The following is a 17,927-nucleotide window of genomic DNA, read 5'->3' on the forward strand; positions in this document are numbered from 1 at the left end:
TTCCACCTGTCGTTTTGAAGACAGCCATAAGACTTAATGTAGAGAATTTAGAGATTAGGAATCACTTACGTTACAAGAACACGTCTCCTAAACAACACTGATGTTTTAGGTGAAAACTCTACAACTTCGTAGGACAATTAATAAGCTAAGCTGGATGGATTTCACTCTTGGTGTAAATGAGCTTTAAGCCACGGGGGTCTATTTGTCAGTTGCAGCAACTATGGGCCACGGTTTCAATCCTTTGTCTGTTTTTGCGCTTATGTTCTAAATGTATGATCCCCACACATGGTAAGGGTGAGGATGATGGTTTTAGCATAGGGTGTGTGTGTGTGTGTGTGTTGTGTGTGTGTGTGTGTGTGGTGGTGTGTGTGTGATATAGAACGATATAATGGTCAGATGTAGGGGAAAGGGTAACCACAGGTCAGTGTGGTATTAGGAGTGGGTTTAACATGCTTTCTCTCTCTCCCTCTACCTCAACGGCTCCACCCAGCCTGCTCTATGCCTGAGTATCTAATGGTGGCCTTGAGTGATTGTATTGATTTTTCCTTCAGGATTTGCGGTTTGATAGCCCCCCCTCTTTCCACTTTTCCCATTGTCGTTATGTGCCGTCCTCACATGGGCAGCAGTCCCTGCGTTTCCACTTTACCAGGGAAATAGAACCAACAAATCTATAAATGGGTGTTTGGGCACATTATAAACCTTATCAGCTTGAATATTAATTCAGTTGATGTAATGCTTGTCCAGTGCTGACCGAGATAGGGGCGCTGATTAGGATTAGTTTTTTTTTACCAACTATTGGCATTCATTCCGTTCCAGTGCTAAGGTTTCAGAATTCTTCTGTTCAGCCTCTTTAAAATAATTGTTTTTTGTAGCTCTTTTTATGTAAGCTCAAATACATACATTTCATTTACTGTCGTATCCATCTTTATTTTTTGAAGTGGGAAGTACACTATTTTCCTGTAAATTTCCAATTCATAAAACTATTTGCGCTAACAACAATTGTTAATGATTATGATAGTATATAGTAAAATAAGATAACAAATAGCCGATTTGCAACCATCAGGAAGCCTTCAGGAACTGGTTTTTGTTATGTGTACACATACTTGGAAGTGGATGGACACAGGAAGCCTTGCACAAGTTGAAACATGGCTGTGCCTCTCGGTTATCTTCAATAGTCTTTCAACGTCTAACGTGAAGCTAAATGAATAAATTGTTAAAGTCGATGGTAAATGTATTATTAGGATTTAATGGCCCTTTTTAATCATTGATGTCAATTTCCATAGCAGTTAAAAAAATTCAGTTTTATTACCTTGATACAGCTTGTGAACTCACATGCAGAATGCTGCAAGATGAACAAACCTCCCGCTGAGATCAGCCTTAAAAAGGATACGAGTTATTATACAGGCCATAGAATATTGTAATAAGGTTTGGAAAAAGAGCAATTAACGTTTTTCATTCATTGCAGTGCAAGATTAACAATGCACTACTAATAACATGCCAAATCACTACATAACATTTTGAAAGCCACACTGGAAGCCAACAATCCTTAGGCTTCTGCTGCAATAATCTCAGGAATCTATGTTTGCAGTCATTACACATCCCAGTGGGAGACATAAACAGCTTCATACGGATCTGCAAAGTGGTGAAGGTGTGAGGTTATGCGTGCTATAATGTCTATGCCATTTAAGGGAAGGCTGGTATGGACGGTCCACCAATCCTCTGGAGGACATCAGAGGTACTCGTAAATAGATGAGGCCTCAAGCACTGGGACACCTTGATAAGTTGGTGACACTCAAGGAGACTTCCTCCCAGGGCCCCCCCCCCAATCCAAGGACGATCTTTAGATAAGAAATGAAAATGATCAGAACAGGTGAGTGAAGCTCATGCATGGGCCTCCTTTTTATATCTTGTATTCTGCAGGACAGTCCTCTGGGCTGGGGTCGAATACATATGGACGCACATACCACCGTGGAGAAGCAATGCTTGCTGACAATTATGGGAAGATACTGAGCAATCTGTGATTTCACATGCTACATACTTGCCAGAGGCAGCGGGGAACAGATAATGAAAACGATTAGATATAAAGCACATACAGTGGTGGTTGTGAGTTAAGGGATCTGTTCACAGAAAGTGCATTTTTGCATGCAATTTATTTGTTCAGATCAATGCAATAATAATGATAAAAAACTACTTCACTAACAGCAGTTGGGTGTTTTGTTCCATCCGTAACACTAATGATCTATCACATTTCTGTTCCTGTTTGCTTGGTGAAATTTCGCAGACAAAATCTAGTTATTTTAATTGGATTTTATGCAATCTGGAATTTTGCGCAAGGATGTCATTAACCAGAAAAGCTGCTTAGTTGGAAAAGTAACCTCTGTGTGAATAGTGCTTCATTGCATCACTACAGTAGTGAAAATTGGTTTAATGGGATCTGTTTTGCTGGCAAAATGTTGCTAAGATTTTGTGAATATTGCCACACCTTAAATACAAGCAATAACAGAAGTGATATTAGCAGTGTGTGGCTAATATCATAATTAATAAAGAACAGCAATCTTCATCAACGTGGGGGACCCCCCAACCAACACTCGTCATTTTTATTACTACTGTTCTTGCATATTTCCCTCATTTTATATAACTGCACCGTGTGAAGATTTTCTGTCCAAAGTACAAGGCTCCTCTTAGTGATTACGGTTTGTAACATTCCATTAATGTCCTGCAGGTGTGGTTGTTTTGATTTTCCCATGACATCAGTCTGTTCTCAAGAGGCAAACCTAATCTTCTCAATGCGTAGAAAGAAAACCGTGGTTTGTTAACACAATTGCTCATGAGGTTTTGCATTTAGCGCACTTAAGTGCAAAATCATCCGCGCTTCTTTGTTTCCTGTGAATGTGAGTGGAAACTTGAGAAATTTCTCTTTGAGTTTCTGAATAAAACAAGGAAATACCTGTGAGAGCAGAATCAAAAGATTTGGTGAACATGTCCGATGGGCATCAGGCTCCATCTAAAACACCTACAGTACAGCCGTCTGAATAGAAGGAGGCATCAAACTGGAAAAGCACTACATCACTGTTTTCTTTAGTTAGACAATGTGTTATGTGTTTTTGATTTGAAAAGCTTGCATCAGTGAGGGTCCAGACTATCGCTCGTACAGCTCCACTTTAACCACATAATTGTCCAAGTTTCCTAATAAGGTTACAAGCCGAATTGAGTGAGTAACATCACAATTTTCATTAACCATCGGTCAAATCACCTTATTTAGTGCTACGCAAGGTGGTTAATTGTTTAGACCTGCTTTACCTTCAGTGGGTGGGTCCTGAGCCCATTACAGCTACTTTAGAGGTATTTCTAGGACCCGTCAACGTGACATACTCATACACCTCATTGCCCAATTTTTATATTCAGGTGTTTGTCTGTCTTGCACATATTATTTTTACTAGTGGTGGCTCACTGAAATGAATGTCAAGTGAACGGGAACAAGGGGTGGAGTTGTTTTGCTGGCAGTCCTTAAACACAGACACAATTCTTTTTCACTTTCCATTCCTCTAAGCATAAAATCATCCGTGAGTATACGAAGGCGCATAAACACTGCTAAGCACTTAGTCCATTAACAGGATTTCACTCGTGAGTACACAGATGCATTTATCTCCTATACTTCACCCTCGGGTGAAAAACAACGACCTGGTCTTCCAGTCATCATCCGGCCACGTGCTTTGCATCTACTTCACTGTCAGTCCTGAAATGTTGTCACTTGGGCCACTGCTGGGGACTCACAGCTAGGTCACACACCTGATTGCCCTTTAAGCTGCATTCAAAGGGCAAACCACAAACATGAAATATACACAATACAAAAGAATAAACGAATAAACATTAAAAACTACAACCAAAAACCAAAAACAAATAACAAAAAGCAAAAAAAATAGGAGTGTCATTGGAAATTATTTTATTAGGAACTGCACCAAAAAACCTATTTGCATCTTGCAACTTTCCCTTGGTGGGACATGAATCATCAAAATTTAATGTAAGACAACATTTTGACTCTGAGTTACCCAGCTATCTGAGGTCAACTATATGAGACACCACATGCATAGACTAGCCTTAAATAATTCTCACTAAGGTCAATTTTAACTGGTCTAATGAGGTATACACGAATTGGCCTTATCTGGCCACACTGATCAAGGTGCCCTAATAAGCCTAAATTAAGGCTGTGATACACTACACAAAACTTTTAAAAGTCTGAACATATATATATATATATATAGATATATATATATATATATATATAGATATATATATTTTTTTTTTTTTTTTTTATTTAAAAATAAAAAAAAACATAAAAATTCAAACCTAGTTAAAAATCACATACTAAAATACTTAAAAAGTCAAACTAAATAACAACATAAAACCATACACATAATTAATACAAAAATAGACAAAAATCTCCAATTGATCATCTTGACTTTGGACAGATTTGGCCAAAAAATCTCCAAAGTCATGTAGTGTTTCTCCAGGGACTTAACCAATCGTCTTTATTTTCCAAGGATAAACCTCAATAATGTTGTTTTCTACTCTGGTATTTGCACAAACATGCAGCTGATCCACATAGCAACATGCAATCAGAATCACTGTTCACAAGGTGCAGTCGTCGCCCCCCAGCGTTAGATTCATCTTTTCTTACATACACTTTCACAAATTTCCAACATTTCATCATGATCAGCAGTCCCCTTGTTCTTGGACATTTTTTAAGTGCTAATCCCAATTTCAGAGCCATTCGACTGCAAAGAAAGTAGGATGGAAATATTACTGATAGACTGATAGGAACAAAAAGAAGCGAGAAAAACAAGAGAGCAGCACTTATAGCTATCACAATAGCAGAGCATGTTGGTGATGCTGGAAAAGCAATAAGTTTCTGTCAGCATTTGTTGTCCGCCGTTAACCCGGGCAGTAACAGATACAAGGAGGTTTATTGAAATTCTGAGACTGGACATTTATTGAAACTGGTGTTGCTGTGTTTTCAGGCGTGAGGACATATATTGAACTCTAAACAGCAATACTAGTGCCTGAACTTACTTGACAGGGGCATGTATGAATCAGGTGAAGTGTGTGCGGCCGTGTGTTTAAGTGTGAGTGGAGATTGAGGGTCAGTGCGGTTTAACGGGACTCTTACAGCTGTAAGTGAAAGCACAAAATCAGAACAACCGTGTTTAAGGAGCAACACACTGGATATAGCCACTCCAAAAATCCCCTAATTGTGTCCTCTCACATCAAAATCCACTAACACAATTGTTAAGAATGGTTTTGGACTGTTTTTTGCATCACGTAAACAGTGCTTGATCTGAGCATATTGTCTCTCTTGATTCAGATCAGATGACTTTTTTCACTGTTGATAGCACTTAAATTATAGTCTGAAGCATCGAGTTAAAGTTAAAAACTTGTTATGATGGTTGAAGAAACAATCTCATCTTGGACTATCTGATTGCAGTTGGTCTGAAAGAGAGTAAATTTTCATTTTAAACATTTAAAATTTTTTTTTTTTTTTTACTATTTTCAAAACTTTTCTGAACCTATGTCTCATGTAAGTACCACCACACACTTTTCAAAGTATCCAGTCTTACAAAAAATTTCTATCGTCATATATATATATATATATACATATATATATATATATATATATATATATATATATATATATAATATATATATATAATATGTCACATGTAAAGTACCATCACACACTTTTTTCCAAGTATCTAGTCTTAAAAAAAAAAAAAAGATACCACGGTATATTTTTTTATTAAAATATGCCATAAATTAAAATAAAATAGCACTAGAAGGTTTTTATTTATTTATTTATTTTATTATTTATTTATATTATTTATTTATTTTTTTATTTTTTTTTTTTACATGGTACACTTTATGAAATGCAGTAATTCTAGACTGGTTGTGGATTTGTTTTTATAAGATCATGGAAGGGAGGGAAAAACAACGCTACATTCAAATAAAAATAAACAAGCATTCAACAAAGCAAAATAAATAGATCAACTCTTAAATGGGGGGGGGGGTTGTTGTTGCTGAAGTGAGTTGAATCTAATTTTATGTGTATTTTGGGTCAAATACTTTGTAACTTAATACATTGTAGCCAACAAAAAAAAAAAATCTGATGACAACATGGACAGTTACGTGTCATGTCCACATCCTTGAAAACAAAAGGAAAAATTACCCATATCTAATTAAATTTGGTTTACTTTCAGAGAAGATTAACATTGTGTGCACCAATTTATATTATTTATTAGTTTTAACTCAATATTACATATATAAATCTAATACTGAGCTTGCAATTTAAATTACAAAGAGAGAGAATGAGAGAGAACACAAACACACACAAAACATGCTCATTCACCCATAGCATTGTGTATATTCCACAGGAAACCATGTGTGCCCTTATGACAGCAGAGAGTCATAAAACTAATTTCTTTAGGTAAGCTTCAAAACATGAAAAATGGTGACAGGTGTATAATGTACACACACAGCTTGTGATGTAAGTTTACCCTGTACACCCAACAGCCATGCAGTTTTCAAGTAAACAGAGCCAGTACAAGATATCTAGATAAAATGACATTAATTCATCCATCCATTCTGCAAATCACGTCCTCTGTAGGGTCGAGAGGATGCTAGAGAGCCTATCCCAGGGCCTCAGGAGATCTACTGTAAAGAGACAACACTTCTGACACCTTTATTCTAACTGTAATAGGCAACATACTATAGCTCCTATGACAAGAAGTTCCAGGTATTCTAGAGCATTTTTTTTTTATTATTATTATTGCATCTCGTGACATCACATTATTTGTTTGGTTCCTTCAGTCGTTCAGAGGTCTTTGGTTGTGTTTTGTTCATATATCAGTTGAACCGAACCAGACTTCATTTGGAAATGCTAGTTTGGTGCGTACTAAGGTTCAGATGGCAGCGTTCACACTTTTTAAATTCACCACAGTAACACAGGAATCAGAACAGATTTCATTTAAATCAGACCCCCCTCAAGCTAAAGCAGCAAACAACAAAAACAACAACAACAAAAAAAAAACAATTATAAAGCAGTACATGTAAATTTTATAAAAACATGTTGCATTGAATCCATAGCTGTACCCATATAAGCAAAATCAGCAGCCATTTAACTAAACTAAAAGAAATAACGAAAGAGAGAAAAAAGCACATCTTGGGCTGCAAGCACCACACTGAGCAGACCCAGCTGTGCCTTACCCTACTGACGGGGGTTGAATTTTATAATAAACCGAATATTGTAACATGCCTCATCTGATTGGCCACTATTGAGAAGAACGTTTCAAAGTCTTACCATAAATTAATAATATGGTCTGTACATAGGCCTACATAGGTATTTCATACTCAAACAGACACACAAACAGAAATGCAGACATTCCTTCCTTGCAACTGACATTACACAATCTTAAAAACATCATACTGATGTCAGAATCAATCACACTGCAACAGCTTTTGCCCACAAAGACCACGACTGATCTGAGCAATCATCATTTGTGTGTGTGATCTGACCGCTGTCCTGTGTGAAATGCCAGGCCAAAGATTCAATGTCATTGTGGTTCTCCTTGAAATAAACAAAAAGCCATGAAACAAACATCACGAAATTCACTTTTGATTTGAACAACATGTCTTGCATGTGTCCTGTTACCACACATACACAAACACAGTGTTCACTGTATCTCTATACACTACCACAACTAAAATGGAAAAACGGCAAAGAATGATAACATGGAAAAAAAATCCCCTATTTTATCTTGATATGGTAGCTTGATAACTTGAAATGATCGCTTGATTACTTAACCTATTTTTTTATTATTTTTTTTTAAGACAATAGATTTATCCAAGAATCTCAGGATCTGAACTGTAGAGCATATTTCTGAGAGTCTGACATTGTCGCTGTCAAGGGAATGCATGTGTTTTCATATCTGATGTAATTTTGCATCAGTGCTTTCCTCATTGTAGTCTGCTTTACGCTGTTGTTGTTATATGAAGCTCCTCTAGAGGTCTACGTAAAAACTGAATTAGAAATATTCAGTGTTAAAAAAACTAAAACAAATGTTAATTATGTTAAACACATTAAAATTACCTTATATTTTAGTTTCTCACCACACTTTGTCTAGATTTCTGTATACTAGGATGTAAGGAATAACTGATGAGCAGCCAATAAATTATTGAAAAATAATTCATAGCCAAGGTGGTATAATGCAGCCATTTTTCAATAATTCAACAGACCAGAGGCAATTATTCTGTGTATACAATGGTCACCACACCTTAAGACACTGTTCAGATTTTTTATTTCAAGACATTTGTCAGGTTTTTGTCCTTAAAATGCTCGTCCGTGGAACTAATTTCATACACATCTCATCCCAAGCCTCTGTTGCTAATTACAAAATGTCATTTTAGAGCTAGTACCAGAAGAAAGTGTGCTTTCCATGGATAATAAAAGCCAATTTAAGGGGAAAACCATAGTCATTTTTATCCTATTATTGATAATATTTGTTTACTTGGTCAGTATTTTTGTGGGTCTTGGTTCATATGCTGTTGAACACTGTAAATAACTGAAAGAAACTGGCAAAATGGTATGGAACTGGAACAATTTAGTTGACAGACCTGAAACGATTTCATAGCTGTGCATTTACAATTACTGGAAAATCATTTTATTCATTAGGACATTCAACAACCAATCAGAATTAAGCATTCAAAAGAAATTTCAACAAACAATGTGTGGAAAACAGCAGTGTGATTAATCTTTATAGTCTCCACAGAAAAAAGCAACATAAAGGGTTGGAATGACATGAGTTTGTCTAAATAAATTACAAAATTTTACTTTACGTTAAAACTAAACAATATAAAATTCACTACATAAAATACAATACTCAAAAAAAAAAAAAAAAAAAAAAAACAAGAAAGAAGCAACACAGACACAAAACCACAGCTCTGTCATATGAAAGTGTATTCAAAATCCTTCCAGACATTTCCCTTCCCCCACCTCAAGTAACTACAGAAATTGACGTGCCATTTATTAAAGCTCAACAGGCATGGAAGAAAAAGGCTCCTGCCTCCCTAAAAAAGAATCTACTGAAGAAACGCCTGTGATTACATTAGGAGTAAATGAATCCACTGTGCCTTTTACAGACCACTGATTTAATTTGAAACTCTGAACACTGAGGACAACACTTCCTGTAACTCAATCGTCTGATGAACGCATCGTAATAAATCTGATTTTATAGCTGCTGGTTGAAGATGCTTTGCATCAGCAGTCCATCCTCTTCCATACGAAGAGGTCAAGCTTCATTAAAGGCATTTAGATGCAATTTTAGATACACCTAATCTAATACTAATATAAATACTTAAGGCCCAGCAACTCGCGTTGAACACATTTAAAACGCTGCTTACGTGAGCAACAAAATCTTATTCATGTGTCTTCACGTTCTCTAAAAATAGTTGTGATTATTCAGTTCCTCTTGCATAAGGCATTCAGGGTTTAGGCTTTGTGACTGATTATACTAAGATGCTGTTAAGCGTTTCCATCACTTGAACTGCTACAAACTTCTCACCCATTTTGAACAAAATCAGCCACTTGTGTGATTTGTGCATATCCAAAGACTTTTTATTTGGGGATGTGCATTGGTGTGCAAAACTGGTCAGTCTGAGCAGTACCGCCGCTCTCTATACGCAGAGCCCGCGGTTTGCTCCAAAAAAAAAAAAAAAAAAGACTTTTGTTCTATATTAATATTAAAATTAACATACATATACATAAATATATAAACATGAACATATATCATTATTAAAAAAAAATGCATTTTACAGTGAACACAGTAGGCATTAGGCTAAGCATATGATGCGGCATTCCCGCATCCGCGCCCACGCCTCCTCACACCTTATGTTTGCGGCTGAATGCAAATGATCATAATTTATGGACATCTATGCTCGTAAAACACATCAGCAATCCGGCGCAGAGAGAGAAAAAAAAAAGAAAGGATGAAGCCTGTACATCACTTTCAGGTATGTTCATAATCGCGTAAAAAATTTTTTTGGCTGTTGACGGTAATAACGTGTTTTAATGTCGGTAATAATTTAACCCCCAACTACGCATCTAATATTCTTTCTATATATTCTTTTCTATATTATTTTGTATTTAGTTTCCATGTTCCCTTACAAAAATTAGTCATGGTCTTACTACGAATAAAACCTAAAATCATGGTTCTTGAAACCATGGTGACAACAAATGAACCATCGTTTTGTTACTTCAAATAATAGTTTAAAAAGTATTAGGATATATATAGTATATATATATATATATATATATATATATATATCTATATATATATATAATCTATATTATGTGTGTGTGTGTGTGTGTGTGTGTGTGTGTGTGTGTGTGTGTTTTATTTTGTTTTGTTTTGTTTTGTAGTAAAACTGCTTAATTTTCTTTTGCGTGATTTCTAAATGCTTGAGACTATAAAATCAATTAGACAACTGTATTAATAAAATCATATCCATATAGGTAACTGTCTAGAGCTACAATTGTGGGGCACACATACTGTACTATACATAGCAACTTAACGACAGTTAAGAAAGTAAGAAAAAGGCCTCAATTTCAAGACAAAATGTAAACATTCTCTTCAATAGATGAGAAACAATGCTTACACAAGCTGCTTGTATGTTTTCAGGTCAATAGCGTCTGAATACATCCTTGCAAAGCCTCCATGTGACAGGATCATAAAACAATATGAGCAGAAATGTACTGCTGAGACAGTTAAGATCAAATTGAAATGACCAAAAATCTTGGTAAAGTTAAATTTCAACCACATTTTTTTTTCTTTCTTTTTTTTTTTTCTTTTATTTATTTATTTATTTATTTATTTCCCCCAACCCACATTGGGATCAACATTTCTCCATATTACCTAATTGTGACTGAGCAGGGCATTTTTCGAAACACTAAATAGGCGTCACTGACATCTAAATATTTAAATGTTTGGTTTTGAATACTGAAAATAAGTATTTTCATAGTACAATTGATAAAGAAAAGATCAAGGAAAAGTTGATACTTCATGACAATTAACAAAACACTAGAGGAAATGTCATGTGTGTAAGCTTACAACTTTCAGCTTAACACATTAGCAGCTGCATTCAGCAAATACCACAACAGCCAAACCCACAGCATTCTGGAATTCCAAAGTAAGCCCACGACATTCCGAGAAGGTATTAAACCCCAAACATGAGGCAGCTCATTTCTGGGCAGGTTAACAGGATTTAAATGAATTCTTCTGCAAAAAAAAAAAAAAAAACTACAAGCACATACAGGGCTACGCCTCAAGAAAAACAATGTATGAATAAACCCCATTGCTTATTAATTTTTCAGTTTTCTTGCATTCCCTGCAATGCAGTTCTGTAAGTAAGCACATGATCTGTTTCATCATGGTAAGTTTCGTCATTTAAGGAGACCTGGGTCTCTTTTTATCTACCTTCAGCATTCTAGTAAAACTCTTTAATAATTAATATTGTTGTTTCTCTGTCAATATTTCATCCAGTCTTTCCTTGGAACAGTGCTTTTCAGCTGTTTTGTTCCAGGAAGCAGATTTCACTTTGGACATGAGGCCCAGTACAGTACCAAAATAGTTTATAGTGCAAAGATGTATTGTACAAAAAACATTACAAGTATTATTTCTGTTAGATTTATCTTAACATAGATTTAATAGGTTTTAATAAAATTGAAAATTTTGTTTTAGAAAAGAAGTGATTTACCAGCCAGATTATATACATTGAATAACCTCTTGGCTAAATAACATTAGCATTATAATATTTGCATACATATTAGCATATTTGTCATATTTTACCATATGACACAAGTGAATCTGTTCCAAAATACTGTTGAATTTGAACACATAACCAGTGACAACAACAAAACATACAGTGTTATCTACACTGTATGTTTTGTTGTTGTCACTGGTATTTTCTTCTTTATCTTTATAAGAACTCCATTCTTGATTAAAAGGTTAGTTGCATTTTACTTTTTGCATTTAACATGCATCCCCCCATCCCATGTCTTTGGTCACAGCATTGTGCTAAATCTTTATAACCAAAGCATGTTCAACCCTTGACCCTTCAACTCCTCCCATGCATGCGGTCTTTCTAATGATGTTTCTGTACTTCCTGTGTCCTATATATTTTTTATTGTCCATGGTGTGTAACAGTATGCGTCATTAAGCTGTACAGACGAACTGCTCATTAACAGCAGAGTAGCAGACTGTCAAATGACACAGGGCCATATCATTTTCATCCATAACACCTGCAAGGTTCATTTATGCCTCTATCTTTGATGACCTTTGACCTGTAGTCAGGATGACCTCTCAGAGAAGCTCACTGGCATATGGATAATGACTGGCTGTAAGGATGGGTGATGGGTTATCTGTCTTTATCCAGCTGTTACCTAAGTCAGGACTAAAAGACATTAAGGGCAGATAACCGCACGTCTAAAGCTGCCCAAAAACCGTTAAGCCTCAGGGGAAGCACATCAGCGGAAGCTTCCTGCCGTGTCTGTGCATATTCTTTGCATCTGCGTTCAGTAGGAGTGTTTATTAGCCAATGTGTGCTCTCTATTGGAATGGGTGGATTGTGGGAAAGTTGTCAATATGCTAATATGATCTGATCTGTGGTTATACATCAATACATGTATGCATAACTTCATTCCTAGAGGTTCAGTGATGTTGTGCAATAATAATGTATGTGTGTTTGTATTGGTGTGTTGCCATACCCTTATGAAAAATAAGTTTTTTCAAGTGTGCTATTAATATACTTCTTTTAAACTAAAAAATAGGACAGTATACTTTTAGTCTACTTTTTATGTACTTCTCAGAAATGGGCTTTATGTACTTCTCAGAAATATACTTAAAATGACATTTAAGTATTCTTGACCTATACTCAGAAAAAGTCTAAATATATTTCAGCTATACTTGTGCTCCTAGAATCTGTGTTTTCATTGTTATACGGTAGAGGGCGCTATTACACATCTTCTGTACAGAATTTCCAAAAAAACAAAAGTGAAGAAGAAGAAGAAACAACAGATGCTTCCACATGTATTCTAACATGATCATCTGACATAAAACAGCATCAAAACTGTGTAATGTTATGGAATAAAATGTCGATCAATGAAGAGGTAATAATGACTGTCAAGCTTTGGGGTGTTGATCGACTCCATCTACGTTTCGATTATCATTCTGACTCCAATTCATAGTCTTTTTTTTCAGCTTTTTTTTTCTTTTTCAAAATGTTGTTTACTTCTTTATTTTTTTATTTATGAAACTTACCCACATTAAAGTATTTAAAAAAAGAATGCATAAAGCTAGAATAAAATGTTTTTGTTTACAAGCAATCCTGTTCTTCTAACTTTTTTATTTATTGTCCTGTAAACAAAATTGTTTACCATGTTCTTTCTTTTGATGTTTTGTATGTTCAGATATTCATATAAAAAATACATATACACATTAATACCTAAATAGGCATATAGTAGTATACTTAAAGTATAATGTAAAGTTTACTTAAAGAAAACTTGAGTTTACTTGCAGTATAAAGTATCAGTGTACCTATAAGTTAATTTTTAGTATAGTTGCAGTACAAGCTAAAAATATTGACGTAAACTAGTTGTGAAATCAAAGTTTACTGCTGTTATACATAAAGTATACTTTTATATACTAGACAGTGGGCCAAGTTATTTCCAAGGAGTATTGAAATAGTACACTTACAAGTATATACTAGTAGTACACTGATATTTGTATATTTACTACATAAAGTATACTCAAAAATATGCTTGAACTTTACTTAAGTATACTTAATAAAATAAACTTGAAGTATACTACTTTTTTGGTAAGGGTAAGCATACATAGGGCAAGGGAATATTCTCAGATGTAAACTACGCTCACTAGCACGCAGTATCTGATTTAACTAAACTGCTTTTGCATGGAAAAACTCAGACTTGTGAGCTTATGGGTTGCTTCAGGCTCAGTTCTTCTATTTGCCGCCACATGAGAAAAGCAAGGGTTATTCTGCTGTGGAAGAGCCAATTCCCCTCACTACGTCTGACAAAATACTTCTTCTGACTGACTTAAGTGCTCTCTTTCAATGTTCTCTGCAAATAGTCAAAGCTACATTTACTGCTGCAGTTATCTTGATCTGAAAAAAGCAGAGGTTGTATTCCAAACATGGGTCACAGTCCAGTTCTGTTCTGTACTTACGGACAGGGAAAACAAACAAACAATTAAATTTGCTTAATAACAAAATAATACAATTAAAAGTTTAATGTAATTTGCTTAATAAAATCAAAGTAAAAATGAAACAATATGAAACTGAACATCTCTAATTCTCTAATGTATTGTCAAAAATTCATCTTTCATTTGGTAGGAATATATATGTGTGTGTATATATATATATATATATATATATATATATATATATATATATATATATATATATATATATATATATATATAATTTAAATTAAATTAAATAAAAACTTAAATGTATGCATTTAGCAGACGCTTTTATCCAAAGCGACTTACAGTGCATTCAGGCTATCAGTTTTTACCTATTATATATATACATATACACACACACACACACACTTACTGGCCACTTTATTAGATACACCTTGCTAGTATTGGCGGGGTTGGACCCCATTTTTTCTTCAGAACTGCCTTAATTCTTCGTTGCATAGATTCAATAAGGAAACATTCCTCAGAGATTTTGGTCCATATTGACATCATAGCATCAAATCTGCAGTTGCTGCAGATTTGTCGGCTGCACATCCAGAAATCGAGACCAGCTGTGCGTTCAGAGATTATATTCTGCATACCTTGGTTGTAACGAGTGGTTATTTGAGTTACTGTTGCCTTTCTATCATCTCTAACCAGTCTGTCCATTCTCCTCTGACCTCTGACATCGACAAGGCATTTTCATCCAGACAACTGCCACTCACTGGATATTTTCTCTTTTTTGGATCATTCTCTGTAAACCCTAGAGATGGTTGTGCATGAAAATCCCAGTAGATCAGCAGTTTTTGAAATACTCAGACCAGCCCGTCTGGCACCAACAACCATTCCACATTCAAAGTCACTTAAATCCCCTTTCTTCCCCATTCTGATGCTCGGTTCGAACTTCAGCAAGTCTTCTTCTTCTTCTTTTGATGTTTTATGGCGGTTGGCAAACCAGCTTTTGGTGCATATTCCGCCACCTACTATGAAGTATCAACAAAAAAAAACAAAAATGCTAATTCAAAAAAAAAAAAAAATAATAATAATAATAATAATAATAAATTCCTTCTACCTATATTTTATTATATACATTTATTCTTTTCAAATAATTAATAAGAACTTTATAACCTTTATGACAACTGTTTAACATATTCTATAAGGTCATAGAATTAATGCCAGCAGATTTTAATTCCTCTTTTAACTGTATTCTTTCCCTTTCATATGCCCTACATTTAATCAGCACATGTTCTACAGTTTCTGGAAGTCCACATTGATTACATTGACCAGTTTCATGTCTTCCTATCATCTGGAGTGATTTATTAAGAGCAGAGAGTCCAATTCTCAATCGAGATATAACTGTATCATCCCTTCTGTTACCATAAGCATTTCTGACATGGCCTACTTGTTTATATACATTATACAAATGTTGCCCTTTATTACCTTTATCCCATCTCTCTTGCCATATCTTTCTGACAGCTATTTTTATTAAACATTTAATTTCTGATTTACTCAAGGGTACATGAATGTCAATGTCTGTGTACTTAAGAGCCTGTTTCACTATTTTGTCTACCTCCTCATTTCCTTCCACTCCAACATGAGCAGGCACCTACAAAAACTTGACTATAATTCTCAGTTGCCATATTTAGTACAAACTTTGCAGCACTTCTAGTAAAATATCTTGTCTGGATTCCGATTTTCCACTAAGTATACCTGTGAGTGCAGAATATGAATCTGAACAGATTACCACTGTTGCTGGTTGGATTTCTTCCACCCACTGTAAAGCTATCTGAATAGCGATCAACTCTGTTGCATATACTGATATATTATTAGCAGTTCTTTATGCAGATTTATATTTAAAGTGAGGACTATACATGACAGCACTTGTATGCCCAGTTTCTGGGTCTTTAGAACCATCACAGGAGAGGATCTAAACGCTCCACAACATATTCTAAGGGCTTGGTTTTGGATCACCTTTATCCTATTTAATAATGATGTTGATGCTGAGCCATATACTATTCTACAATAATCAATTGCTGACCTAACTAATGCACTGTATACCCTTCTAAGAGAATGTCTAGTAGCTCCCCAATCCACTCCTGCCAAGCACCTCAGCACACTGACTCCTTTCTTACATTTATCAACTAACTTCTGAATATGTGATCCAAATGTTAATTTGGAATCCATCCATACTTCCAGATACCTTATTAGTGATACTTGCTCTAATGTTTGTTAATACAATTTTAATTTAACTTCAGGAGTTTTCTTCTTCTTTGAAAAACATATTACCTGATTTTTGCAACTAAAAGATGAAAACCCCATTGATTTGCCCAATTTTCAACAACATCTATAGCCTCCTGCATTTTCTGCCCTACATACTGCAGGTTCTTCCCTTTTTTTCCCCACAAACCTCTGTCATCCGAATATAGTGCTTTTCCTATTCCTAATTCAATTTCCCCAAAAATATCATTTATCATTATATTAAAAAGTATGGGACTACAAACACTTCCTTGAGGGGTTCCTTTATCTGCAAGTCATCTTCACCACATCTAGATGCCTAAATGTATTGAGTTGCTGCCATGTGATTGGCAGCAACTCAATACTCAATTGTGTGTGTGTGTGTGTGTGTGTGTGTGTGTGTGTGTGTGTGTGTGTGTGTGTGTGTGTGTATGACCCTGGACCACAAAACCAGCCATAAGGGTAAATTTCTCAAAATTTAGATTTATACATCATCTGAAAGCTGAATAAATAAGCTTTCCATTGATGTAGGGTTTGTTAGGATAGGACAATATTTGGCAGAGAAAATCTGGAATCTTAGGGTGTAAAAAAAATCAAAATATTGAGAAAATCACCTTTAAAGCTGTCCAAATGTAGTTCTTAGCAATGCATATTACTAATAAAAAAAAATAAGTTTTGATATATTTATGGTAGGAAATTTACAAAATATCTTCATGGAACATGATCTTTATATCCTAATGATTTTTGATATAAAATAAAAATCTATAATTTTGACCCATGCAATGTTTTTTGGCTATTGCTATGTAATATATATATATATATATATATATATATATATATATATATATATATATATATATATATATATATTATGTGTGTGTGTGTGTGTGTGTGTGTGTGTGTTGTACGGTATGCTTACACAACGACGATGTACGAAAATTGTTTTTCTGCGTTTTCAAAAAGTTTCACATACAGGCGACAGCACTGTCAAAACGATTTCCATTCATACAGATGCACAAAAACAACTTAAAAAAGCTGTATTATTCATGTCATTATTCTTTCACATAAAGAAACACTACGCACCTGCACACATACATATAGACTGAACATGTAATATGCATGGACATGACATCATGTTTGTGTAAATGTCAATAAATAAATAAATAAATAAATAAACAAAAGCATGGGAATTACCCACACTTTGTCTTTGGCCAATCAAAAAACTTCAGTCAAAGGTCCAAGTGTCAAAAACACTCTGGCTACTTCCAAAATCGCATACTCTCTGAGTAGGTGCTTCTTTTGAGTATGTACTTACTACGCATGTTAAAAAGTATGTTCTATATATTCTAAGCTGAGGATTTCCACAAAGTCTAAATTAAATGGCCACTT

This window comes from Cyprinus carpio, chromosome A9, assembly GCF_018340385.1.
Source record: "Cyprinus carpio isolate SPL01 chromosome A9, ASM1834038v1, whole genome shotgun sequence".
NCBI classification, from domain to species: Eukaryota; Metazoa; Chordata; class Actinopteri; order Cypriniformes; family Cyprinidae; genus Cyprinus; species Cyprinus carpio.